The 27754-nt window shown below is 50.7% G+C and overlaps 2 long non-coding RNA genes across 4 annotated transcripts; one reads left to right on the top strand and one right to left on the bottom strand.

Annotated features, from left to right (window-relative positions):
* Positions 1-458: 458 nt before the first annotated feature.
* LOC118351398 (uncharacterized) lies at positions 459-27521 on the bottom strand. Of its 3 annotated transcripts, XR_004806832.2 has the most exons (5): positions 27031-27514; positions 21976-22155; positions 15180-15275; positions 6522-6677; positions 459-5124 (listed from the first exon to the last, which is right to left on the bottom strand). It is a non-coding gene; the product is annotated as an uncharacterized LOC118351398 (long non-coding RNA). The 3 variants fall into 3 exon arrangements; XR_004806830.2 differs by lacking the exon at positions 6522-6677 and having other exon boundaries at positions 27031-27521; XR_004806831.2 differs by having other exon boundaries at positions 459-6677.
* LOC125752882 (uncharacterized) lies at positions 4993-17929 on the top strand. Its single transcript, XR_007403449.1, has 3 exons — positions 4993-5396; positions 5480-5848; positions 17380-17929. It is a non-coding gene; the product is annotated as an uncharacterized LOC125752882 (long non-coding RNA).
* Positions 27522-27754: the final 233 nt, after the last annotated feature.

Below are 27754 nucleotides of genomic sequence, written 5' to 3'. Positions count from 1 at the left end.
GGGGTGGCCAGAAACGGAAGAGCAAGCACAAAAGGAAGGTGTGGGAAGTTCCCAGTGTGGGTGGAAACACAGGGAGAGGGGCTGACGGACACGGGGGGCTGGGTGACCTAGCCCCCTGAAAAGTGGTGAAGACCTCGGTCAGTGGAGCTGAACTAGGCTAAAAATACAGGAAACCCTCCATGGCCCGAGGAAGATCTGAAAGTTTAATCTGAAAGAGTGACGTGTTGGGGCGCCTGAGTGACTCGGTCGATTGAGCGTCAGACTCTCGATTTCGTCTCGGGTCATGATCTCAGGGTCGTGAGATCGAGCCCCTCGGGGGCTCCATGCTCAGCAGGGAGTGTGCTTGGGATTCTCTCTGCATCCCCCTCCCCACTCTCTCTCTCTAAGGTAAATAAATAAATCTTTGGGGGGGAAAAAAGGAGTGACATGTTCTGGGAAAAAAAATGGACACAGAATGCTCCAGAGTAAGACATATGATTATTAAGTTACAGAATTCCAAAGATTAACCCCCCACCCAAAATGTTGCCCCAACAGCGAATTCCCAGCCCTCTGTGGCATGTGGTGGGGCGGGTGCCGACGTCTGGCTGCTTCCAGATGTCCTGCCATAACATCCCAAGCCCAAACATATTGGAGCAATATCTCCAAACGCCTGATAAAAAGGAAGCATGACCCTAGGATGGTGTGTGTATCTCTACAAAACATCATGTAAGCAAAAGAGAACAGGCAGGCAGTCCCAAACATGTCTGAGCCCATGGCACCCCCGGGCGCCTTGATCAAACGGTACTGGAAACCATCCCCCTGGGATCGGCTCCAGGGAATGAAGGGCGGCACGGATAAGCACTGGGGGTGAGCGCCGAGTCCCACAAGATGAGGATTAACGTGGAGCAATTATACAAGTCACAGCCGCCACAGAGAACTTAACTGTAATCCTCGAGTGTAGAATTATGAACTACAGGATCTTCCTCCCCTGCTCTGATTCTTCTTCTATCTTCCGAGTGAGCAAGGGGATTAGAGTCAACTGGGATCACAAGTTCCTTTGAAAACTGTTTCTCGTTTAACTTTCCGGTTGTTTGCTACCATCCTGCCCCTCTGACGAGGTGGGGCTAAAGCCCCTCTTGGTTTTCCCACATCCCCTCCATCCCCTAAAAAAAAGACCCCTCTCATGCACCTCAAATATATCGATGCATGTGGGCACATCCTGAAAAAAATATATGCTGTAGTTTTTACATTCTTATTTTTCAACTGACGTGGATGCCGGCGACAGATCTACGTCAGTGCCTTCTCTTGCTGAGTATTGCATTTTTTAAATTAAGCCACATTTCTTTACCATAAATCCAACACGTGTTTTCTCTGATATGCGGTTTGCCAGCATCAGCACATGCCTCATTCTGCTTATTCTCTCCGTTTTGGACACCATCAGGGCTCCCAACTGGCCTGCCCACGACATGGCCACTGTAAGCGTCGTCCTACGTGGCGACCTGGCCATGTCCTAAGTGTGCGGGCTGAGGGGGCACCTGGGTCTAGCCCCCTGGAAAGGAAATCAGTGCCAGGCCCCATGTCAGAGGTCTGCTGGCGGGGTTAACGGCGGCACCATATAGCAAGCCCTGAGAGCATCTCCTGACACACAGGAGAGGTCACGTGTGTGACCTACAACTGTCATCACCCAGTCGGGATGCTCTCTATGGGGGGCCAGGTGCCGGCCATGCCCTGTCCCTTGGCCTGCCCACCTCTGCCCTGCCTTGCCATTTCGCGGAGGCAGTGAGTGGACTCTCCCTTCCTCGCGATCCGTGAGACCTGCTTCTTCCACATAATTCAAGAAATAGCAATGATTTTCCTGTAACATCCTGAGATTGTTGGAATTGTAGAGGCTTCCCAGATCACTTTGGAGAGAACGAGACTCTCCTTTCCATTGCTATGTCTTTGTCACAGAAGGGTTTACACGGGGAAGGGCAGGTCTGGATCGGGAGCACTCCCGGGTGGCTGGCACTTTTGTCATTCCTGTGCCCGTCCCCTCACTTCCTACCTCCTGAGGAAGAATACTCTTGCCCTGTGAGCGCTGGGCAGGAGTTCTGCAGCCTAGCTCAGCCCTCTTATTCTAATTTCCTCTCTGTCCATTCTGGTTGCTGTTAGAGACGGCCACATCATCTGCCAATCACCGGTTTGTCTTTTTCCCACAGTTTTGATGGGCCATATCTTCATCTTTTTTTTTTTTTTCATATCTTCATCTTACATATAAATTTAGAAGGAACGTATCTGAACTTCCTTCACTAAGTGTCGCATTTGGTGTGGGGTTTGGACAGGCAGGTTTTATCAAATTGTTAAAGAAGATCCTTCTGTCTCTCCACTTTCGGCAGAAAAGTCATAAGTTGTTCATTGGCCCTTTTGTTACACCTGCTGAGATGATCGCGTAAATTCTTTTCTCCTCTGAGCCCCGTAGCAATGAGTTATGAGGATATATTTTCTGATGGTGAGCCGCCCTAGTCTTCTTAGAATAAACCCTCCTTGACTATGACTGGCTATTTTCAATAATCTACCTGATTGTTCTAATATTGGATTTAGAAATTGTGTGGATCTACAATTTTTTTATTGTTTTACAGTGCTTGCCTGATTTTTGAAATGAAAGTTATAATAGCTTCATGAGAGAACCTGCTCAGCTTCCCTTCCCTTTTTTAAAAAATTTTATTTATTTGTTCATGAGAGAGAGACAGACAGGCACAGACAGAGGGAGAAGCAGGCTCCATGCTGGGAGCCCAACGTGGGGCTCGATCCTGGGTCTCGAGGATCACGCCCTGGGCCGAAGGTGGCGCCAAACCGCTGAGCCACCCAGGCTGCCCTTCCCTTCCATTTTATTCCCAACATTCAAAGAGGGGTGGAAGGTCTGTTAGAACTCGTCCATAAAGCTGTCTGGGTCTGGGGTCTATGGGGCTTACATTTCTGGTAATAATTTCACTGTCTTTGATGGTTATCGATCTATTTAAGTTTTCAATATCTTTTCATGTGAAGTTTGCCATGTGATGGGTTTTCTTTCTTTTTTTTTTTCAGAAATGTACCCATTTCTTTTAGATTTCAACTTACCAGCAAATTTGCTCCCCAAATTCCTTTATGTAAAATCTGTTACTTGTGGATTATTTAATCTTGCCCAGTTATATTTCATCTGCATTTTACTTCCTCTTCTGCGGCTCAGTTTTATGGATATTTGTCTTATTACTTTTTTCAGAGATGCAGAGTTGACTGTTACTTATCTGTCATATTTGTTCTGCTTTTTTCTTTTTTTTTTTTTTTTTTTTTTAATTTTTATTTATTTATGATAGTCACAGAGAGAGAGAGAGAGACAGAGACACAGGCAGAGGGAGAAGCAGGCTCCATGCACCGGGAGCCCGATGTGGGATTCGATCCCGGGTCCCCAGGATCACGCCCTGGGCCAAAGGCAGGCGCCAAACCACTGCGCCACCCAGGGATCCCTGTTCTGCTTTTTTCTTATTTTGGTTTCATTCTGTGCTTTTTCTAGCACCTCTATTTGAATGCTTGCCCTGTTTTCATTCTTTTCTGTCAAGCTCTACATTTTCCTGGGTGGCCCTGGCTCTGGATCTCCTCTGACCTTCTCAGCAAGGCATTGGCTGGGGCTGCATCATCTGAAGGCTTGAGTGGGGTTGAAGGAGCCATTTCCAAGATGGCAAACAAACAAACAAACAAACAAACAAACAAACAAAAAACCACTGCAGTTGGCCTCAGTTCTTCACCATATGGGACTCTCTGTAGGCTGTGACATGGCATCTGATTCCCCCCACCAGCAAGGGTAGTGACGAGAGAGAGTCTACATGCCTTTTATGACCTCTCCTCCAAATCACACACCATCAGTTCATTCCAAATGAATCATTATGTTGTTGGTATTTTCATCTGCAGCCCTGCCCTAGGGCTTCAGACTACCTTTCCTTGTTCTGCTAAGTCACTTAGCACTTCACCAACTGACACAATATTGCCCCAGCACCTTTGTTTTCCTCTTATTGTGAGAGAGGCACAAAAACTCATGTGATCAATCCTGTAAGCTTCATGGGAAGCCCACAGTAATTATCTGGGAGAAATGCCTCCTCTCCCTTGGAGCCTCCTCTCCTAATGGAGCCTCCTCTCCCTTGGAGCCTCTCCTCCTTCTCCTCTGCTTTGCATGTCAAACACTCTGATTTATCTTAAATCCTTTTTTTTTATTTATTTATCTTAAATCCTATGTTACAAATCAATGGGTGTCTAATAATCTGGAGCTACAGACCACGGATGGGCATCAGGACCTTATGAATTCTTGCAAATTTTATGCAAAATTCTATGTTTATAAATGCACATATATATAGACATGTCTAAGGAGTTTCTCACTTGAATTTCAAAGAGGGGTATATGAATCATAAGCATGGGCCTACAAGTATGGTCTCCAACATGGATCACAGAAAAGCATATTAAAACATATTTGTGTTTCAGCCTCAAAAATGTGAAAAAATTAGCAAATATGCAATATGTGACCAGATAGATATTATGCATATTACAGAAATATACCTATTTCAGGGATGCATGCTATTTAATAAAGCTGTTTATTGAGAAGTTTCTCATCACAAAGGGCAGAGTCTGCTGCTGTGTTTATGGTTCAGCTGGAACATTTTAGGAGCCTCCCCTAAAAAATTTGCCCAACTGAGTGAAGATACCCCAGAATCCTAGAAGCCTAGAAGGGGAATCCCAGCTCATTACCTGAGTCCTGTCCTGATCGGGAACCCTATTCTAATCCTGGACTGTCCTGACTCTGAGTCCTATCCTGATCCTAAGTCCTATTCTAATCCTGAGTCCTATCCTGATCCTGAATCCTGTCCTGACCTTGAGTCCTGTTCTTCCCAGAGGTGACAGGCACGATGGGACTGACTGGTCCAGAGTATTTCCCTGGACTCCATCCCCCCTTGCCTTCTAGGACACTTCCTGGGCTTTCACAGCCAGGGCAGCATCAGGAATCACATCAGGAACGTGATGAGGCAGTGCAGTGGGTTGAACAGTGTCTTCCTGGAACTGCAGAATACGACCTTATTTGGAAATCAGGTCTTTGCAGGTGGAGTCAAGTTGAGGTGAGGCCCCAATTCAATGGCTGGTGTCCTTGTAAGAGAAAAGAGGAGGAGAGGTGAGGTGCAGACACACAGGGAGAAAGGCCACATGAAATCAGAGTTAGGCACCAGCTGGAGGCCAGGAGCATCAAGAATGCTGGCGGTCCCAGGAGCTGGAGGAGGCAAGAGGGATCCTCCCCCAGAGCTGTCAGGGAGGGCACGGCCCTGCTGACTCCACCGTGGACTTCCAGCAGAACGGGGGGACAATCAACGTCTACTGCCTTTGTGGTCATCTGTTCTGGGAGCCACAGAAAAGTAACACAGGTAGCAAAGATGAACACGGCCTCAAAGCCAAGGACCCTGCTCCCATCGCCTTCAACGGACACAGAAGCTTTCTTGTTTTTCAGGGAACACGTGAGAGGAAATCATGGGCTATAGAAGAGCAGAACTGTGAGAGCACTGAGGTTATTGTAAGATTGAAGACAAACAAGCAGATGTGATTTCCCTGGGGAAGTGGCACAAACAGGAACCAGGAAATGACCGTGCGCCCAGCATCTCACCTGACACCAGGCAGGTATATAAGGGCCCCCGGCCCAGGAGGCTCCACACCTGAACACCTCCCCTCTGCACCTGCTCCTCTGACCTGCTCCACCCTCCACTCACCAGAACCATGACCTGCTGTGGCTGCTCTGGGGGCTGTGGCTCCAGCTGCTGTGTGCCTGTCTGCTGCTGCAAGCCCGTGTGCTGCTGTGTGCCGGCCTGTCCCTGCTCTAGCTGTGGGTCCTGCGGGGGCTCCAAGGGGGGCTGTGGGTCCTGTGGGGGCTCCAAGGGGGGCTGTGGGTCCTGTGGGAGCTCCAAGGGGGGCTGTGGGTCCTGTGGGGGCTCCAAGGGAGGCTGTGGGTCATCCTGCTGCCAGTCCAGCTGCTGCAAACCCTGCTGCTCCCAGTCCTGCTGCTGCAAACCCTGCTGCTCCCAGTCCTGCTGCTGCAAACCCTGCTGCTGTGAGTCCAGCTGCTGCAAACCCTGCTGCTCCCAGTCCTGCTGCTGCAAACCCTGCTGCTGCTGTGAGTCCTGCTGCTGCAAACCCTGCTGCTCCCAGTCCTGCTGCTGCAAACCCTGCTGCTGCTGTGAGTCGAGCTGCTGTAAGCCTTGCTGCTCCCAGTCCAGCTGCTGCAAACCCTGCTGCTCCCAGTCCAGCTGTTGTGCCCCCATCTGCTGCCAGTGCAAGGTCTGAGGCTGTGACTCCAGCTGATCCAGGTTTCCCCAGCTATGTCCTGTGCTTCATTGTTAAGTTCCAAATCACATCTTGGGATCCATCACCCTTGTAGAAAGAAGCCAGATTTGGTTTCTAGTTCCTGAGGAAAAGCCATTCTAATGTTCACTGTCTCCTGACAAATCCATTCCCAAGTCACCTTCTGCCTGCATGTCCCTCCTCTCCCCTGACCTCACCCTGATTGGTCCACTGACAGGCATGGGCTCCAGCTGAAGTCCTGTTTTCACTCCAAGAGGATGTAAGTGTTGGTGTTCCACTGGGAACAAAGTTGTGGTTAAAGAGACTTCCTTGGAGCTGCTTTGCATGTCAAACACTCTGATTTATCTTCAATCCTATGTTACAAATGAATAAAAACATCATGTTGACAAATTGAAACCCATGGCTTGTGTGTTTCTATCATTGGTCATTACTTCCACTATGGTCACTGCTGTTCTCATTCTCATCCTATTCCACACTTGAGGAGGTTGATGGATCTGTTTTTGGGGGGTGCTAACACCCCACCCCCAGGATAGGCTGGCAGTCAGCCTGGCCTCACATCTCCTCTGTGGCCTGTCTTTTCTATCCTCAGGACACTCTCTTCCTCACATCTTACCAGCCATTGATGTGATGGAGACAGGACAGTCCCCAAGGCCAGGCCAACAGAGGCCTCACAGTGTGGGACAGTCTGGGGCTCTAGACTGTCCCTTCTCTTGTCCCAGGCCTGTGCCACCTCCCTCCTTCTCCGACCACAGGCAGAGCTGAATCCCTGTCTTAGTCAAGTGGCTGGGGCCTGGGAACCAGACATTGCCACTCATCATCCACATTTGAGGACCGTGGTACAACCAGCCTCTTGCCACAGGAAACTCACACACTGGCCTAAGGAAGGGAGTTCACCTTCTGTATCCGCGTCCCAGCCCTTAACCTATCTGTTCCAATCTGCATAATACATAAGGGATTGTCAAGAAAAAGAAAAACAGTGGCTGTTTCCCAGACTGAGGGCCTTGGGAAATCATACTCTGAGGCCTCCCTTGTTATTTTGAGACCTCCAACCACATTCTTTCAAAATTCTTAAAAGGCAGTATTAATAGAGATGAGTTATTTCAAGTCATTTGAAAACACAGTAATCTCCTGGTGTGATACGCTCTCAGCGTACAAAAACACAAAAACAGAAATCTTAAGCTGTTTTCAGTAATCGTTTTATTGGTGGCAGCTTGGTATTATCACTCAGACAGTTTGAGTGTCCCAGGGGAGAGCAAATTAGGTTGGTACCAGAAATGTGGTTGTGGGTATGGGGTTGATGAAACTGACTAAAAACTCTACAGTGCTGAATTTGAATTAAAGATGTCACTATGAAATTACAATGTAAGCTATCTTTTGAAAAAAATTAGTTTCCTATTTCACTGAAAGACCTAGAAAAATGGCCAACCTGGTAGCTGTGAGCACTCCTTGTGCCAAGCCTATTGTTGTTAAATATCATCTCTTGTACATAAGTGGAACCTCAGTTCTCTGCAGAAATGGGATTGGAAATGAACCGAGATGAATCTGGACATCTCATTATCCCAGAAAGCAAGGAGATGACAAAGACTCCTCAGGTCATGAAAAGAAGCAGGGTGTCAAATTCAAAGAGATCTCCAGTAGATAAATTTGGGTAATGTGAACACCAAATGTTTAAATGGACTGATACAGAGGCACGTGGGTGGCTCAAGCATACAATTCTTGGTTTCAGCTCAGGTCATGATCTCAGGGTCATGAGATGGAGCCCTGCATTGGGCTTTGTACTGGGCAAGGAGTCTACTTCAGATTCTCCCTCTCCCTCCTCCTCCTCCTCCTGCTCTCTTCCTCTCTCTCTCTCTCCTTCTCTCTCTCTCTCTCTCTTTCTCTCTCTCAAATAAATAAATGAACATTTAAAAACAAAAAACAAAAAAACAAAAGGACTGATACGCGTCAAGTATCCTTAAATCAATGGGATGCCTGGGTGGCTCAGCGGTTGAGCTTGAGCCTCTGCCTTTGGCTCAGGGCGTGATCCTGGAGTCCCGGGATCGAGTCTCACAATGGGCTCCCCTACATGGAGCCTGCTTCTCCCTCTGCCTGTGTCTCTGCCTCTCCTCTCTCCATGTCTCTCATTAATAAATAAATAAAATATTTTTTAAAAAGTATGCTTAAATCTATGAGCACATAATAATGCACAAATAATAATACAAATAATATGCAAAATGCATAGTGTCATAACTATAAGGTGTTTCATGTAACCAGGGTACATGGTACCATGAGGTAACCACACAAGAAAAACCTTACAGTAGATATACACAAAATAAAGAGACAGGTTAATTACTTTAAACATAAATGGATTAAATTCTTCAAAAGACACAGACTTACTAGATTTATTTTTTTTTTGTTTTTTTTTTTTTTTTGACTTACTAGATTTAAAGAAAAAACATAAAAGACCCAACTCTATGCTGCCTACAAGGGATTCACTTCAGCTTCCAGATCACACATAGGCTGAAAGTAAATGGATGGAAAAAGATATTTCCAGCAAATGGAAAGCAAGAGAGTCGGGGAAGCTGTACTCCCATCGGAGAAAAGAGACTCAAGTCAAAATGGTAACAAGACACAAGGAAGGTCATTATTAATGACAAAGAGGAGGGATGCCTGGGTGGCTCAGCGGTTGAGCATCTGCCTTTGGCTCAGGGCATGATCTTGGAGTCCCGGGATTGAGTCCCACATCAGGGGACTCTCTCTCTCTCTCTCTTTCTCTCTCGGTATCTCTCATGAATAAATAAATTAATTATAATAATAATAATAATAATAATAATAATAATAAATGACAAAGAGGATGACAAGGAAGCTATAACCCACCCAGCATCACAGCACCTAAATGTATGGAGCAAATAGTAACAGATCAGAAAGTAGTGACAGACACAAGAGTAGCAGGGAACCTCAGTGCCCCCTTTCATCAATGGACAGATCACTCGCACAGAACATCACTGAGCTTGAACTGTTTTACAGCAAATGGACCTAACAGACACCTACAGAACAGCAAACACATGCTTCTCAAGTGACATGGGACATTCTTCAGGATAGATCACATGTTAGGTTACAAAACAGATCTTGAACACAGGAGGATTGAAATTGTATGGAGCATTTTCTCTGACAGCCAAAGGCAGGAAAGTAGAGAACAGTCATGGGAAGAAAATGGAAACATTCACATGTACATGGAAAGTGAGCAACACACTCCTGAACAACCACTGAGTCAAAAAGGAAATCAAAAGAAGCACCAAAAAATATCTTGAGGGGCACCTGGGTCGTTGAGCATCTGCCTTCAGCTCAGAGAGTGATCCTGGGGTCCTGGGATCAAGTCCTGCATCGGGCTCCCTGCAGGGAGCCTGCTTCTCTCTCTGCCTGTGTCTCTGCCTCTCTCTCTCTGTGTCTCTCATGAATAAATAAATAGAATCTTTAAAAAATATATCTCGAGACAAAAGAAAATGGAAGCACATCATACCAAAATATATGGGATGCAGCATAAGAGGTTACTTGCCATGGCTTGAATGTTTCCATCCTCTCAAAATTCATATTAAAATCTTAATTCCCAAAGATGATGGTTTTAATAGGTCGGACCTCTGGGAGGGGCCCAGGTCATCAGAGTGGAGCCCTCCTGAATGGGATTGGTGTTCTTCCAAGAGACATCACCGAGCTCCCCAGCGCCTTCTCCCACAGGGAGAACACAGGTGGAAGCATCATCTATGAGCCAGGAGAGGCGCCCTCACCATCCACCACACCCAATCTGCTAGCACCATGATCTTGGACTCTGTCCCACCACTATAACAAATAAGCTCTGTTGTTTAAGAGCCACCCAGGCTGTGATATTTTGCGACAGCAGCCCAACAGACTAAGGCAGAAGTTTACATGACAAATACCTAGATTAAGAAAAAAGAAAGATGTCAAATAAACAACTAATGTTACATCTCAAGGAACTAGGGAACAAAAGAGCAAACCAAGCCCAAGGTTAGTAGAATGAAGGAAATAATAAAGTTCAGGGTGGAAATAAATGAAAGAGACTATAGAAAAACAACTAAAAAGATCTGTGAAACTGAGTTAGGCTTTGGAAAAGATAAAAAAAAAAAAGTTGACAAAACTTTAACTAGATTAATTTAGACTCAAATAAAACCCGAAATGAAAGAGGGGACATTATATCAGATCCCACAAAAACACAACTTATCCTAAGAGATTACCGTGAGCAATTACACACCAACAGATCAGAGCCCTCCAGCGTGTGTTTTTTCAACACCACCAAAAACCCTCCAGTTCTCTGCAGTCACAGACTGAGTGTCCCACAAAGTTCACTTAAACCTGTTCTGACATGATCCACCTGGCGCTAGCATCAGCTCTCACAGGTGAAGGGCACAGTCCCATGGGAACGCCCCCCCCCAACAACTTCTGATGCCAATTGCAAGCCCAGAGTCACCTGTGCTTCTAACCGACCAGTGAGAGACCTAAGGTTCCAACAACCTTCCTTGGGTATGACTGATTTGCTGGAGTTGCTCACAGAACTCAAAGAAACATGTCACGTATACTAGATTAAGGGTGGATTATAAGAGGATAAACTCAGGTACAGGCAGATGGAAGAGATGTAGGAAGCAAGGTTCGGGGAAAGGGCGCAGAGTTTCCATGCTGCCGAGCATACCACCCTCTCCCAAACCTCCCCATGTTCACTAACCTGGAATCTCCTCAAGTCTTGATGTTTAAGAGTTTTTATAGAACCTAATCTGTAGGGCACCCTCTCCCCTTTCCAGAGGCAGGTGGGTGGGGCTGAAAGTTCCAAGGTCTTTCTGGAGACTAGCCCCACCCTGGGGCTATCTAGGGGCCCACCCTGAGTCACCTCATCAGCATTCACTCAGGTGTGCTCAAAAGAGACTCCTAATAAGTGACAAAAGACATTCTTACCTCTCAGGAAGTCCTAAGGTTTTTAGGAGCTTCTTACCAGAAACCGGAGACAAAGACCATATATATATTTTTTTATCATACCACAACAACCTAGAAGAAAGGAATGAATTCCTAGAAACATACAACCGACCAAGACTGAATCATTAAGAAATAGAAAATCTGGGGGAGCCTGGGTGGCCCAGTCGGTTTTAAGCATCTGACTCTTGATTTTGGCTCAGGTCATGGTCGCAAGGTTGTGAGATCAAGCCCCCATGTCAGGCTCTGCAGTAGGTGGGGAGTCAGCTTGAGATTCTCTCTCTCTCTGCCCTTCCCACCATCCCTGCTCATGTGTACTCTCCTTCGAACGAAGGAAGGAAGGAAGGAAGGAAGGAAGGAAGGAAGGGAGGGAGGGAGGGAGGGAGGAAGGAAGGAAGGAAGGAAGGAAAGGAAAGAAGAAAGAAAGAAAGAAAGAAAGAAAGAAAGAAAGAAAGAAAGAAAGAAAGAAAGAAAGAAAGAAAGAAAGAAAGAATGAATATGAACAGACCAATAACCAGTCAGGAGACTGAATTAAAATCTCCCAGCAAAGGAAAATCCAAGACAGATAGCTTTCACAGAAAACAAAAGCAAAATAAACAGTGGGGCCACATCAAACTAAATAGTTTCTGCACAGGGGAAAAAAAAAAAAAACGAAAACCAAAACAAAAAACAATCAACAGAGTGAACACGCAACCTACAGGATGGGAGAGAATATTTGTAAACCATATTATCTGATAAGGGGTTAATATCCAAAACATATAAGGAACTCATATAACTCAATTGCCAAAAAACAAATAACTCTATTAAAAAATAGGCAAAGGGCCCAAATAGATAGACATTTTTCCAAAGAAAACATACAAATGGCCAATGAGTACATGAAAAAGTGCTCAACCTCACTCATCAGGGAACTGCAAACCAAAACCACAATGAGATACCGCCTCACACCTGTCAGAATGGCTGGTACCAAAAAGGCAAGAAACAACAGGCACTGGTGAGGATGCGGAGAAAGGGGAACCTTGTGCACGGTTAGTGGGAATGCAAGCTGGTGCAGCCACTCTGGAAAACAGTATGGAGGGTCCTCAAAAAGTTAAAAATAGAGCTACCCTATGATCTAGTAATTGCACTTCTGGGTATTTACCCAAAGGAAATGAAGTCACTAGCTTGAAGGGATGCGTGCACCCCCATGGTGACTACAGCGTTCTTCACAATGGTCGAGATATGGAAGCAACCTCAGTGTCTGTCAACAGATGAATGGATAAAGAAGGTATAGTTTACATATACAATGAACCATTACACAATATTTAAAAAGAAGGAAATCCTGCCATTTGTGACAACATGGATGAAGCTGGAGGACATTATGCTCAGTGAAATGAGCCAGACCCAGAAGGACAAATACTGCATAATCTCACTTATAGATGGGATCTAACAGCATGGAACTCACAGTAATAAATTACAGAATGGTGGCGGCCATGGGGTGGGCTGGGGGAAGGGGAGGAGACGTCGGTCAAGGGGTACCAACTTCCCATTGTAGGGCGAACTGTTCCCAGGATGTAAGGCACACCACGGGGACTATAGTTGACGATAGTGTGGTGTACGCTTGAAAGTGACAAAAGGAGCAGATCTTAAATGTTCTCACTACAGAAAAGTGGGGGGACGGGTCAGTGTGCGAGGTGCTGGATTGTTACCTAGATGGTGGTAATCACAGTGTGTACAGGCATCAAAACATCACATGGTGCAGACTAAGTTTATGCATTCCTCATTTATCAACCACCCCTCAGTGAAGCTGGGAAAAATATGCAAGGCCTTCAGTTGCCCTTGGAGGATGTTGGGAATCAATTCGTTATTCTGAACAAGAGGAGATAAGGAAAAGAATCGTGCTTTTTCCTGTTTTCAATACACAAACTCCACCGTATGGCAAGCAGATGGCGAGAGGACGTACGTACCCCAGCCCATCAGTGAGGAACCGCAGGATTAGAAACCCACCGCTTTGCAACCCCAGCAAAAGGACGGGTGTAGGTGATGATGGTGAATCATTACCTATTAAATTTACTGAACACAACCCAGTCGGGCGTAGTGGAAACTTCTAGCTTCAAATGCATAAGTGAGTTGAGAAGACAGGCTTAAGATCATTAGCTAAAACCATCTAAAGTGCTGACAGGGCTGCCACACGGAACACTGAATCCAGGCTATTTACAGGCCCCCTTGTTCCTCCTTTCCTGGGGACAGGGTCAGATGGCAGGTGGCAAGTGGCCCCCGAGGTCCCCCAGGCAGCTGGACGTGACCATGTGATTTGCATGAGCCCGTGAGCAGAGACCTCAGTGCAGTTTCCCACGTACGCTTTTCCTTCCTCCAGACCACTAGCATTCCCAGCGCAGCGGCTGCTCCAGCCTGAGTCCCAAGGGAGGAAGTGCAGTGAGCCGGGAGCTGGCCTGCGGTGGCGTGTAGCACGAGCCCGAAATAAGCACTGAACCGTGGGGGCAGCTAGCTCAGCAGCATAATTGGTTGACCCATCCTGCTTGACCCAGAAAGGTAATATAACGAAAGCAGAGAGTGGTGGCCTTGGTTCAGTGGCCAGGGCGGGAGTGGAAAGGAAATTGTTTTCAGAGGCTGGAAAGATGGCTATTATGGGTTTGGTATCACAGTCCCAGATCATGTATCTCTGGGGGGGAAACTCAGGAAACTCAGGGCTGCCTCTACGTAGTGCACTGTGGCCACATTTTGCAGAGCATTATGAGAAAGAGGTGAACTCAAACAACAGGCCTCTGTGCAGGCCAGAAGGACAGGGGTGGGATCAGCCCAGAAATGTGAGGAACTACAGAATTCTCGACCCCAACTGCTCACTGATAATCCTTAGAAGGTCCTGAGCAGCCACGAATGGTTAAAATTCAGATTAAAACATATCTGGCCTTGATGGTGTCCCTTGGTGAGTCCACAGGCTGGGAACCTACAGTTTCCCCCAAATAGGAAGCTACAATGGGGATCCTCTGACTCCCAAAGGCGCCATTTCCAAAGAGCAGAACTGAGTGACTGGTGCACAGAAAGCGCCCTACATGGTCAGTGGTGGTGGTGAAGGTGGTACCCATCAGAGCCCACATGGGCCTCCAAAGCAGAACCAATGGCAGTTGGTGGCAGCTGCCCTGGCTCCATCCCTGCATCACCCCCTGCTTTCAGGAGTGGCTCCTCCACCACTCGGAAATTTCCTCAACAACCAAGACCCTTGTTCAGCATCCAGCCCACTTCCTAGCCCAGACCCCAGGTCCAGTCGAGGCTGGTCCTCATTACCCCAGCACCCCAGACCCTGCATCCCCAGGAACCAGGAAGGGCCATCATGTCCTGAAAACAGTCACAGATGAGGGACCCCTGGTGGCTCAGTCAGTGAAGCATCTGCCTTCAGCTCAGGTCATGATCCTAGGTCCTAGGATCAAGTCCCACATCAGGCTCCCTGCTCACTGGGGAGTCTGCTTCTCCCTCTGCCTCTCCCCTCCACTCCTGCTCTCTCTCTGGCTCTCCCTCTTTCTCAAATAAATAAAATCGAAGGAAAGGAAATGAAAGGAAAGGAAAGGAGAAAAGAAAAGGAAAGAAAAGAAAAGAAAAAGAAAAGAAAGAAAAGAAAAGAAAAGAAAAGAAAAGAAGAAAGAAAAAGAAAAGAAAAGAAAAGAAAAAATAGTCACAGAGGAGCTGACACATCTAACATCTCTTCCCAGTAGAGCAGCTCACCTGCCTGATGGTGCACTTTCCCCCAACCTGGCACATCCCAACCTGGCACATCCCGTCCTCGTGCGGCCCCTCCTCTTGCAGTCTGGTCTATACCTGCACAATCGCTTTGAAGATGAACTCTGGCCTCTCATGGTGCACAAAAATCAGTCCAAAGCCCACCATAGAAATACGCATAAAAATACCTCCGTCGCTCCAAGAAGAAAATCCGAGTTTTCAGAGAGGTCAGAGCAACAGGCTCACTTCAAGCCAGATGTTAAACATCTCCCTCTCCAAGGACGCTGTTAAGATAATACATATAATTATATATAGTTGTACATAACACATACATCCCTAGCCCTTCATGTAGCCACCATCTATGAAGAGCTCCAACAAATCAATCACTAAGAGACAAGAGAAAACCACAATAAAAAGGGACAAAAAATTTGAACATTTTCCCAAGAAGGATGTGTGTGTCACCAACAAGCACCTGAAAAGAGGGTAGACAACGTTAGTCACCAGAGCAATGCAAATCAAGGTCAGGACGAGGGCCGGTTCTCTGCACGAGGACACATGCGCAGAGAGGGGACAGCACCCGACACTGAACACCAGGAGTGGGCAGAGAAGAGGGAACCTTCTGGAAGGCCAGAGACGTCTGTCCAGGTGCGCGGTGGTGGCACCACCACACGCTGAGCAAAACTCAATGCTGTGGACTTGGAATATGTGCATTTCACTGGATGTGAATGTTAACTTGATTAAAAAAAATTAATTTTCTAGACAATGGAAGTCTGCCAGAGAGGATGGCTAATCAAATGGTGGCCCACCCACTTGGTAAACTGGCATAGACTTCAAAGACAATGAATTTGAATTATGTTAGCGGATGTGTGGGGTTTTTACAAAGCGTGGGTGCCCTAGCAGGAATTTGTGAACTGGGTCTCCTGAAGAGAACTCTGGGTGTGGCTGGTGCTGGGGACTGGCCAGATGGGGCCCGGGGAGCTGATTGAGTAAGAGAGAGGAATTATGGGTGGTGCATGAAAACTAAGCACTTCAAGATTTTGTTTTACCAATTTAACAAAATATCTGTGCTGACCATTTGGGGATATGTGGCTGCAAAGAGTCTTGTCCTTCAACTTGACACTTATGTTTACAAAAATGAGCAGCAACTGATTTTTAAGCAGGAGTATAAACACCAGCGCCCAGGGTCAGGGGGACAGAGGATCCTTATCAATGAGCAGAAGTGGAAAAGCCACGGATGGCAGCCCCCCAGCCCACCCACCACTGACCTCCTCTCCTGAGGAAGGAGCTCGGTCTCTGTTTACAAAGAAAAATACTCATGAGGAAAGAGCCAGATTTGGGAACCAAAGAAAGTTGACCTGGCTTGAGCTCTTAGGAGTTCATGGGATTGCAGAGTTTAAAAATAACACTTGTCCATAAGAAATAGTGTAAACAGGGATCCCTGGGTGGTGCAGCGGTTTGGTGCCTGCCTTTGGCCCAGGGCGCGATCCTGGAGGCCCGGGATCGAATCCCACGTCCGGCTCCCGGTACATGGAGCCTGCTTCTCCCTCTGCCTGTGTCTCTGCTTCTCTCTCTCTCTCTCTCTCTCTCTGTGTGACTATCATAAATAAATAAATAAAAATATTAAAAAAAAAAGAAATAGTGTAAACACATAAAAGGAAGTAATCATGTCTTGAGTATAAACACCTTGGGCAGGTATATAGAGGGGGGCCCCAGCCCAGGAGGCTCCACACCTGAACCCCTCCCCTTGCACCTGCTCCTCTGACCTGCTCCACCCTCCACCCACCAGAACCATGACCTGCTGTGGCTGCTCTGGGGGCTGTGGCTCCAGCTGCTGTGTGCCTGTCTGCTGCTGCAAGCCCGTGTGCTGCTGTGTGCTCCAGCTGTGGGTCCTGCGGGGGCTCCAAGGGGGGCTGTGGGTCCTGCGGGGGCTCCAAAGGGGGCTGTGGGTCCTGTGGGGGCTCTAAGGGAGGCTGTGGGTCCTGTGGGGGCTCCAAGGGGGGCTGTGGCTCCTGCGGGGGCTCCAAGGGGGGCTGTGGGTCCTGTGGCTGCTCCCAGTCCAGCTGCTGCAAACCCTGCTGCTCCCAGTCCTGCTGCTGCAAACCCTGCTGCTGTGAGCCTTGCTGCTGCAAACCCTGTTGCTCCCAGTCCTGCTGCTGCAAACCCTGCTGCTGTGAGTCCAGCTGCTGCAAACCCTGCTGCTCCCAGTCCTGTTGCTGCAAACCCTGCTGCTCCCAGTCCAGCTGCTGCAAACCCTGCTGCTGCCAGTCCAGCTGCTGCAAACCCTGCTGCTCCCAGTCCTGCTGCTGTGTCCCCGTTTGCTGCCAGTGCAAGGTGTGAGATGCTGGCCACAGACCTCAGGTGGCCCTTGTACCCCTGTCTCTCCCCTAGGCAGTGACAAGTGCTGCATCCTAGACCCAGAAAGCAGAGCTCTGGCTCCTGCAGATCTGAGCTCTCCTGGAATGGCCAGTGTGTCCTGAGCTCCTGGTGTACAACCCTGGGTCTATTGTCCTCTGGACAGCTGCAGCCTCGTGGCCAGACCTCAGGACTCAACTCATGAACAACCCCAGGGCCCTGTCCCCTCCGCCACCATTCCTGAGCTCACCAAGCCACTTGGTGCCCCCAGAGAGCTCACAGGGAGGATCCTGAGCTGGATGCCCTCTGACCTGGACCCTTGCCGACCCTCTCCTCACCCCTGCCCACTCCTAGCTTCACCACGTCCCTCCTTCCCCAACCCACCCAGGCTGTCTGAACTGGGATGGCCACTAATCTCTAGCTGGAGGACACTGAGGCATCAGTGCCCTGGGGTCCTCCCTGAGGGAACGGGGTCTCCAAGCCCTTCCCTTCCTTCTCTGTCAATGGTTCAGGTTCTTTGCTCAGTTGCTGGGATTCCCTCTTTGACAAGTGTTCAATCTGGATCTCTAAATAAATACAATCTGTACCTCCCAGAAGTTTACTCTGTGAGTCTTTGTTTCAGCTTCTACATGATTAAAAACATGTACAACTTTTACATAATTCCACTCCCGTACTTTTGGGACCAACATCCCTAGCTCCACCGTGTTCCCTACTGTATGAGTTTGCTCAGGTGGCCTTAACAAAGCACCACAAACCCTGGCTTGAACCACAGATGCTCACTGTCCCCTGGTCCTGGAGGCCGAAGCCCGAGGTCCAGGTGTGGGGAGGCAGGGTCTCCCTGAAGCTTCTCAGCTTGTGTGTGGACAGCCATGCTCTCCCTGGGTCCTCACAGTGTCGTCTCTCTGTGTCCTGATGTCCACTCGCTATAAGGACACCAGTCCTGTTGGGTCAGGGGCTCCCTGACCCAGAGCCGCGGCTGCCACAGCCTTATTTCCACAAAAGGCCCCCGTCTGAGGCCCCAGGCTCTGGACTTTGATGTGCAAGAACAGTCCTCCCAGGAGCTCAGGCGTTGGGGGCTCATCGGGCAAGGCAGGCCAATGCTGGGGCGCAGGCTGCACAATTGGAGCCCCCGGGCCCGGCCCCGGGCCTGCTCTGAGGGCAGCAGACCCAACAGCACCATGGCCGGAGCCGTCAACTCCACGACATGCACATTTCCAAATGTTCTTCTGAGTTCCACTTGTACGCAGCCTGCTGGGTAAGACAGGCCGACCAGACGCCAACCACAGTCCTCCAAGAAACACCTGCTAGATCACAGAATGATTTTTGGAAGGTCACCGGGCGGCTCCTCAGTGCCCAGGCCTGAGGGACTTTCGGATCCACAGGGGAAGGTGAACGAGTGCCGCTGGCCCCCCATAGGCCTGGCCAAGGGAAGCCGCGGGGACCAGTGCTGGCCAGGGGTGTGGCGGGAGAGCAGCCTCGAGGCTGGCCCTGCCAAGCGTCTCCTGAAAACTGGAGGCACATGGGACGTCTTGTCAAGGCAGCCCAGGCTGGGACGCGCCAGGTGAGCAAGGATGCGAGCAAACAACCCAGAAGGAAAGTCACCTGCAAGCAGATGTCAACGGACCCCACAGATGAAGTTCCCGGGAGCCCAAATCACAAATCACAAACTGCACACACAGGCCTGGTGGGAGAGGCAGCAGCCACCGGCGGGAGAGCCCACCCAGCAAAGGCTCCGGTCTCTGCAACCAGCACACATGGCACAGAAGAGGTGCTGCGGAAATCTCTAAAGAAATACCAGAGCCTCTGGAAGGGGAGCAGAGGAGAGCCCACAAACACGGCCACGCACCCGGGACAGCGAACGCGGAAATTCTACAAACAAGAACTACACTAACTGAATTTCACAACTTGCCGGGTCTGGCTCGGCCAGATGAAAAGAGAGTGGGTGCCGGGGTGTGTAAACACCGATAGGTTATCTCTCCTTCCACACGGGAACACAGACACATAGGGACCCGCAGGCCGCCGGGCTGCCGGAGGGGGCAGAGGGAGCGAGGGGCGGGGGTGGGGGTCAACGTTCGAAGAGATAATGTGGGGGAATTTTTGAGTGTTTATGAGAAATGCTAACAGTGAGATTTCTGGGTTGAAAACAGGATCTGTAGAAACACACACACACGGCACAGTAAAGCCGAGGAGAATCCGTCCTTCTGAGCAGCCCCGACGCGGCATCTGCTTTGTCCTGGCACCGGCTGGGAGCAGTGACGCAGATGGGAGGAAAACACACAACAATCTCAGTCTGGGCAGCTGACCCTCTATGGGGAGGGATGGATGAAAGCAAGCGGGACCACTGAGTGACCCTCTATGGGGAGGGACAGTCGAAACCAAGTGGGACCACTGAGTGACCCTTTATGAGGAGGGACAGTCAAAACCAAGCAGGACCACTGAGGGACCCTCTATGGGGAGGGACAGACAAAAGCAAGTGGGACCACTGAGTGACCCTCTATGGGGAGGGATGGATAAAAGCAAGTGGGACCACTGAGTGACCCTTTATGGGGAGGGGCAGTCAAAACCAAGCGGGACCACTGAGTGACCCTCTATGGGGAGGGACAGACAAAAGTAAGTGGGACCACTGAGTGACCCTCTATGGGGAGGGACAGACAAAAGCAAGTGGGACCACTGAGTGACCCTCTATGGGGAGGGACAGACAAAAGCAAGTGGGACCACTGAGTGACAGAGAGTGTTCCAAGGAGGAGAATAAAACAGGGAAGTGGAAAGGACTTCCCAGAGGGAAGGTGGCCTGTGTTAAAGGGTGGACCTCCTGGGGAAGGTGTCCATCTGTCAACCAGGACGCAGCAAAGCAGTGAGCCGTCCTGTCCCCCGGGCAGTGCTTTCTCGCCCAGCCAGTGCAAAGGCCCTGAGGCAGGAGGCTGCCGAGAGTGTCGGGGGGATTCAGTGAGTGCATGCCTAAGGGGGGAACGGTCAGCACATCTCTCTCAGTCTGGTCGGATTCAAAATGGCCAGGAAGGCCGGCAAGTTTGAAGCACACAACTAAAAGGTTAAAGACTCTGGGTGTGGACAGACTCTGCACCCCGTGGTTGAAGAACGGGCATCCGTAAGCCCGGACAGCTGTCCACTTACTCACGATGAGCCTAATCTCAGCACAGCCGCAGGGAATGTTCTCCATCCCCTGCAGGACTTTTGAAGACCAACATCAAAAAGATAGCTGGAAAAGCCCCACGTTTCTGGAAATTTAAAGGCATATCTCCCCATAATGCATAGATTAAAGAAGTAATTCCAGCAATTAGACAACATTTAGAAAAGATTCTGTATCAAAACCAGGGAGACAGGCCCCAAAGTAGCAGAGACTTGAAGAGAATTTATAGCCGTACATGTTTACATGAGAACCCAGGCAAGGGGCCTTCTCACAGGATGTAGAAAGTGCAAGAGGAGGTCACCCGGAAAGCAGCGGTGGGAACAAGCGTCCCCTCCTGGCCCCGCCGAGACCCTGCCGTCACCCCCACCCCAGCCGACGTCCCACCTGACCCCTGTGCCCCCTCCCCAGCCACCCACCCTTCGTCACAGGAAGGCCGCATGCAGAGGCCAGCTCAGAGGCCCGGGAGGTCGCCAGGCTCCGGGACACCCACGGAGCAGCTGACCCGGCCTCTCCTATAGCCGACCGTGCCCATGGCACTGGCCTGATTCTCTGAGGGTCCCAACTGGGTGCCAGGGCTCCAGAGATGAGTATACCATCCACCCACATCCCCGTCTTCACTCTGTAGCTGCAGAGAGGTGGGGTTCCTGCTCCCGTGGTTCTGGCCGCTGGCCCCGGCCCTGCTTCTCCTGGGCCAACTGCCTGCGTCCGGATGCTGCTGCTTGGCACCTGGGAACCTGCGTGGGTGTGCCAGCCTGCTCCCCCTGTGATAGGGAGGGCCCCAGCCCCAGAAACAGTGGGCGAATAACTCGGGCCAGATTAGCCGATCCACCCACCCCTGGGACTCTGGTGAGACCTCCCTGGAGAGGTACCCGGAAAGTCAGGTTCTATACCAATGCAGGATCTAGAGACCCTCAGAGCTGGTGCTGGTGTGGCTTTCTGGGAATTAGCCAGGAAGGAAATTTACCCCAAGAGGAGGGATGTTCAAAGTACAGTGTCTCCCAAATTCATAAGTCAGAGTCCTACACCCTGGACCTCAGAATGGGACCACGGCTGGAGATCAGGCCTTTACAGAGGTGCTAGAGGTGACATGGGGTCACCAAGGTGACCCTGATCCAGTGTGACCAGGGTCCTCACAACAAGAGGGGATCAGGACACAGACACTCACTGAGGGATGACCCAGTGAGGACCCAGGGAGAGCATAGCCGTCCACACACACACAGATTGGCCTCAGGAGGACCCGTCCTGCCTGAGCCTGGACCTCAGGGGTGGGGGGAGGGAGATCCAGATAGAGGACAGACAGAGCCAGAGTCAGAGAGACAGACAGAGACAAAGAGACAGAGGCAGAGAGACAGAGACAGAGAGAGATCCTCTGCATGGGGCCCAGGGCTGAGGGAGAGGGAGGCCAAGTCTTGCTTTCCCTCTAAACCCCCCACATTATTTGACCTTTCAAATACAAACTCGCAAGATTTTTCCCCTTTATTTACCTCATAACTGGGAGTTGGGACCTTCCGAGCACCTTCACCGCAGCCCCCAGCCCTGGCGAGCAGCAGCTTCTCTCGGTGTCGGCGGGTTTACTTCCCAGCCCCGTGGAAGGTGGTCATGCGGGTTCGTCTCCATCTGGCCTGTTCCGCTCAGCCTCATGCCCTCAAGGACCGTCCACGTTGCTGCAAGTGGCAAGATTTCAATTACATTGAATGTGATAAAACGCTGGAGACAAACATCCAAACAGACATGTAGGCCACGGGCGACACGGGGACTGTCAGCCCCTCTCTGTCGCCGTCCACAGTCACCAAGGCAGCCGCCCGCTGCCCCAGGCATCAGGGGTGCAGGAAGGCAGGTCCACCACACCAGCAAGATGTCCAGGAAGCCCAACTACAATCCTGGCCCCAAACAGCTTCTTCTGTAACTGTCAGCCGCCCTCACTGTTGTCCTGCGCTCTGGCCAGTCACACGGGGCACCCCGCCGCCAGGCAGCAGCCTCTGTCCCCCTCAGGGCACAGCCGAGCCTCCTGTCCCCCAGAGTGAGTCAACCCCCTGGTCCCAGCCAGCTGCTGCCACGGGGCGGCCTGTTGGGATGAGGAGCACACTGACCACCACGTACCTGCCCAGCCCGAGACCACCCTCTGCAAGGGGCTCCCCACCGAGGCTTGTCTTCACGGCGGCTCCGGCCCTGCGGCCCCTCTCGGACCAAAAGCTCGCCCCAAAACCTGCCCTGTGCAGACCCAGCAACACCATAGGCCCCAGGCCCCTGATGCTTTCACACGTGGGTGCAATTCACGTTCATCCTGGTTGCCACCTTCCCACACCCCTGCCCAGCCCACCGCCCTGTGGTCCCCACGACCCTAACCTCACGTCACTTCATCCGGCCGGACCTCATCCAGCCCTGCGCTGGCTGGGATGCATCTGCAAGCTTCTCCGAGGGCAGGCCAGCTCGAAAACCAAAGCTGAATGGTTTGACACTCAACTGTTTTTCCCACAACAACATCTTGAGCTCCCAGCTCTGGGCAAAGAGGGAAACGCTCTGGCTCCACACCGTTGACAGCGTCCGAGGGAGACCAGCCCAGCCCAGCGGCTGATGGCAAGAAAATCGTCACAGTCCCGGGACAATCAGTGGGGTGGGTTTCACAAGGGTCCTCACGACATCACTGGCCCGGGGGCCAGCCTTCCCCTGAGGATGCACAGACACAGGGGCAGCCCCCCAACCCCGCCCCCCACTTGCCAGCTATGTATCCCCAGCTCTGTGCCTCATCTGTAAAGTGGGGTGCATGACGGCTGTGGGGATGAGCCTGCAGTGACCACCTGTGGCATTGCAGGTGGTCTCAGGAAGGCGGCTGAGCATGAGATCTCAACAAAGTGCTGCAAATCTCCCTAAACCTCCTTAAAGGTAGCCTGTGGCCTCATGGACGGTGCTAGAACGCCACCTCCAGGCAAAGCAGAGCTGTAGCAGCACTTCCGAACTAGCCCATTGGTGTGGGAGCCCGTCCTCCAAACAGTCTCCTGGGGAGGAAGCAAAACAGGCTCTTCCCAGGCCCAGAGCCGGTGCCTCCCGAGGGGGTGGGGGCGGCAGGCAGGTGGGGTGGAGGTTGAGGGACTGCGCTATGCCCCTGAATGAAGGGATCCTGCCAGCGCACTGATTGATGCTTCGGAGCAATTAAGTGCAAATTCATGTCTCTGCAAACTCCACGACCTGAGGGGGGGCCGGGGGGCGTTGGAGCGGGAGCAGGACAGAGCAGCAGAGGAGGGAATGCTCAGGCTTCCCAGCCAGACCCCTCCTGCCCTTGCAGCTCGAGCTACAAACCCTTTAGAAGCATGTCTGCCTGGAGCCCGTCCCCCAGAAGCCAAGATGGGGACCAGGTCCGGGCCTGGCACACACCCAGCTCAGCTGAGCACAGCTGAGTTATGGAAAGAGGGTCCCACTCTCTGCAGCAATCAAGCACTCCTGCCCCCCAGGCTCTGTCTCACTCTCCTTCCCCCGAGATGTTCCCTGATGGCCTGGGGTCTGGTCAGGGGGTCAGGGCAACCATGGGAGAGGACCTGGCAGGAACCATGCAGGCCTCCAGCTGAGTCTCAACACCCCTGGCCCGTCTCCCCCGTGAGGTGTGGACCAGGCACCAGCCAGTCAGGGCAAGACGCAGTGCTCCGAAGTCAAAGTGCAAAAGCACCCAGAAAAACAATGGATGTTTTTAAATTTTAAGAAAACAAACAAAATTTCCCCGGGGGAGTGGCACAAACAGGAAGCAGAAGTGACCATGTGCCCACCATCTGACCCGACTTTCCCCAGCCCTCAGGGTGTCTGCCCCGCGGGCATCTCTCCTTCACGGTCCCCTTGCTATTTGTGATCTGCTGCCGTCCATCTGGACTCTGTGTCCCCCAGTCCTTCTGCTCTGTATGGTTCTTCTCATTCTCCTCTTTCTGGTGGACACAGAGCAGCTTCCAGAGAACTGCCTCTTCCGTGTGCCCAACCCCTTCTCCGGGCATCTGCTTATTCCCAATAGGCATGATGTTCAGGGACCTCTTGCAAAATGGATCTGGACCCGTGTCGGTGTTTCTCCCGGTCTTCAAGGAGGCTTGGGGGCCCTGAGAAGCAGCCATCCTGGCGGGACAGGGTCTGCTCTGCACGGCCAAGGTCAGGGTCCACCCACCCTATCCTCCTGACCCAACCACCCGAGAGAAAGGGGGGCAGATGGAATATATGGGCAAAAAGCTCCATCCCAGTAAACCCTGTATCATCTTATGGTCCAGACCACCCTGCTGAGGGATACCAGACCCATGTCAGAGTGACCTGGAAGGGGAGTGGGCCATAGCACCCAGCATCTGTTTGGTCAAACCTTGGTCTAGACATTGCTGTGAAGGTATTTTGTAAATGTGATCAACATTTAAATCACTTGACTTCAAGTAAAACTGATCACCTTCATAATGTGGGTGGGCCTCATCCAATCAGGCGAAGGCTCTAAGAGTATAAGGACTGAGGTTTCCTGAGAAGGAAGGAATCCCCTTAAGACAGTAACTTGGAGATCTTGCCTTGCCGGCCCTATACATTCTGGACTTACCAGGGCCCACAAGCATGTGAGTTAAGTCCTTCACACAAACCTCTTTACACACACTCATCTGATCAGTTGTGTTTCTCGGGGTACAGGTGGAGCCCTCTGGGCAGAGGTGGGCAGTGGCCTTGCTGGTCTCTCCTGGATTATAGGCGATGGTGGCGCACCACAGCACAGCAGGGGTTGGTGAAGCTGGAAGCTGGAACCTGGAAGCTGGCCAAGACCCAAAGGATTCCTGACCACATCTGAGACCCTTCACGACCCTCCAGAAATAGTCGTGGAGGGGGCACTGCTGTATTGGTCTGGAGTTTATTTTGAATAAAGGAAGGTTTCAAGGCAGAAAACTTGTGTTTCACTATTATTGGGACATCATTTCTACCAAGGGACCTGAGCACTGTGACCCCAAGAAGTGAAGACTGGGGGATGCCTGGGTGGCTCAGCAATTGAGCATCTGCCTTCGGCTTAGGGCATGATCCTGGGATCCGGGATCGAGTCCCACATCGGGCTCCCCACAGGGAGCCTGCTTCTCCTCTGCCTGTGTCTCTGCCTCTCTCTCTCTCTCTCTCTCTCTGTGTGTGTTTGTGTGTGTGTCTCATGAATAAATAAATAAATCTTTAAAAAAAAGTGAAGACTGGTCCCTAATCACATGGTGCCCATAGCATCACCCCCTGACCACTATCAAGGGTCCCGAACCCTTTTGTGTATGTGGGTCCACGTGTAATAGGATAGCGGAAATGGGCGCTGGCCAAGTTTTAGAATATTTGTTTACAAGTTCGTTTAAGAAAACATCAATAAGGTGGTCAAAAGCGCAGGTTTCCATTTACAAGACCCACAAGTCCTGGGGATGTGACCCACAGCACGGTGGCAATCACTCACGATGCCGTGCTGTGTGTTGGAAAGTTGCAGAGAGTAGATCTGAACCGTTCTCAGTTCTCATCGCAATGAAGAAAATGTGCAAGAAGTAAATTCACTGTGGTGATTATTTCACAAGGTATCCACATATCAGATCACCCTGCCACACTTTGAAACTTATAAATGTTATAAGTCAGTTATAGCTCAATGTAAGGTGGCAGAAATAAAACTAAATTTTACAAGCAGGGATAATAAAAGCTTAACACTGAAAAAATAAAATGTAAATGATAAAATAAAATAAATAAAATAACATACGTGTCATGGGCTTACACATGATGCTTTTTTTTTTTTTTTTTAAGTCACTGCCTCCTCCTCCTCTCCACCCAAACCCTGGTAAAAAGGGCGTAATAGGGGACAGCTGGTTTCTCATCAGCTTCTGTCATCGTCACTATGTGCCAATACCACCCATCATGTAGCTTCCAGAAAGTTCCACCATTCACTCATGAAGGACACAGAGAAAGGGAAACCAGTGTCTTGTTGTAATTGTGAAGATAGTGTTGGCTTTCTGGACACCCTGGTGGGGTGCTGGAGACCCCAGTTTGAGAAACACCAGGACAGTGGTGAGGATAGTGGATTCTGGAGTCAGAGGCCTGGAGTCGAGCATCAGGCCCACCACCTGGACAGTGTGTGACCTTGGGGAATGGCATCATGGCCTCCCACTACTAGGGTTATTGGGTCAAGGAGAAGCTGACTGAGACCCCAAAGCCATGACCAGTCCACTCACTTCGAATCACAGAATAACCAGGAAAAGCAGCACCGTGACTGTCTGAGCGAACAAAACTACACTGTAAGCTGGTTATAACCTATTGGCTAGAGGGAGGTTTAAAATAACATCCCTGACATATTTTAGAGGGTGCCACATCCATGAAGAGGGGCAGGTAGCTATGGAGTTAGGGGTGACAAGTGCTGTGGGTTGCATGCACCCAAACCCAGGTCCCAAAGGGGCCTCGGCAGGGAGAGCAGAGGGCCACATGCTGGGCAGAGGCCCCGGTTCCCACCAGGTGTCCCCACTCACACGCTCCCCCGGACAAAGCCCCCCCACCCCTCCCCCGGCCCCTCGCTGAATCCTCTCCACCCTCCTCCTTACCTCCCTCTGAAGGCACCGCACCTGTCACCTCCCTCTCCATGCAGGCCCCACCCAGGCCCTTGGACATGGTTTTCTTCCTGACTCCGTATTGACTTGTGTCTTCCATCCTCCATCACGACGTAGAGAGACACCAAGTGGTGCAGCGACGGTCCAAAGCTTGGGCATCTTCCTTGGTGCTTATTCAATCCATCACTACACATTACTGGGCCACTCACAGCCACAGCTTGGAGGACAGGCACGCATTCGGTGAGACAGCTGTCCCTTCCTGGGGCTGCTGTCGCTGCTGGCTTAGGACAACCATGTGATCTCCCCCCCCACCAACCCATGACTAGAGGCCAAATCCAACATCAAGGTGTGGGCAGGGCCGAGCTCCAGAGGCTCTGGGGGAGGACACTTCCTGCCTCTTCCACTCCTGGGGTTCCGGGCGGCCCTGTGCCGGTGGCCACATCGTCCTGTCTCTGCTCCGTGCTCATGTGGCCTCCTGTGTGTCTGTCTCTGCTCTTCCTATTCTGACACCCATCCTGTTGGATTAGGGCCCACCCTAGTGACGTCGGCTTTATTTGATTATATCCGCAAAGACTTTTTCCAATTAAGGTCACGTTCCCAGGCGCCAGGGGTCAGGACTTAAGCATGCATTCTGGGGGACACGATTTAAGGCCATGCTTTGTCCCATCAGACTTTTTTGGGTTCCATTGTAACCACTTGTTAACACGCCGGCTGTGTT

The sequence above is a fragment of the Canis lupus genome, chromosome 18 (genome assembly GCF_003254725.2).
Source record: "Canis lupus dingo isolate Sandy chromosome 18, ASM325472v2, whole genome shotgun sequence".
Lineage (NCBI taxonomy): Eukaryota > Metazoa > Chordata > Mammalia > Carnivora > Canidae > Canis > Canis lupus.
The sequence above is the reverse complement of the archived record's forward strand: the minus strand, read 5'-3'. Positions and strand labels throughout refer to the sequence as shown.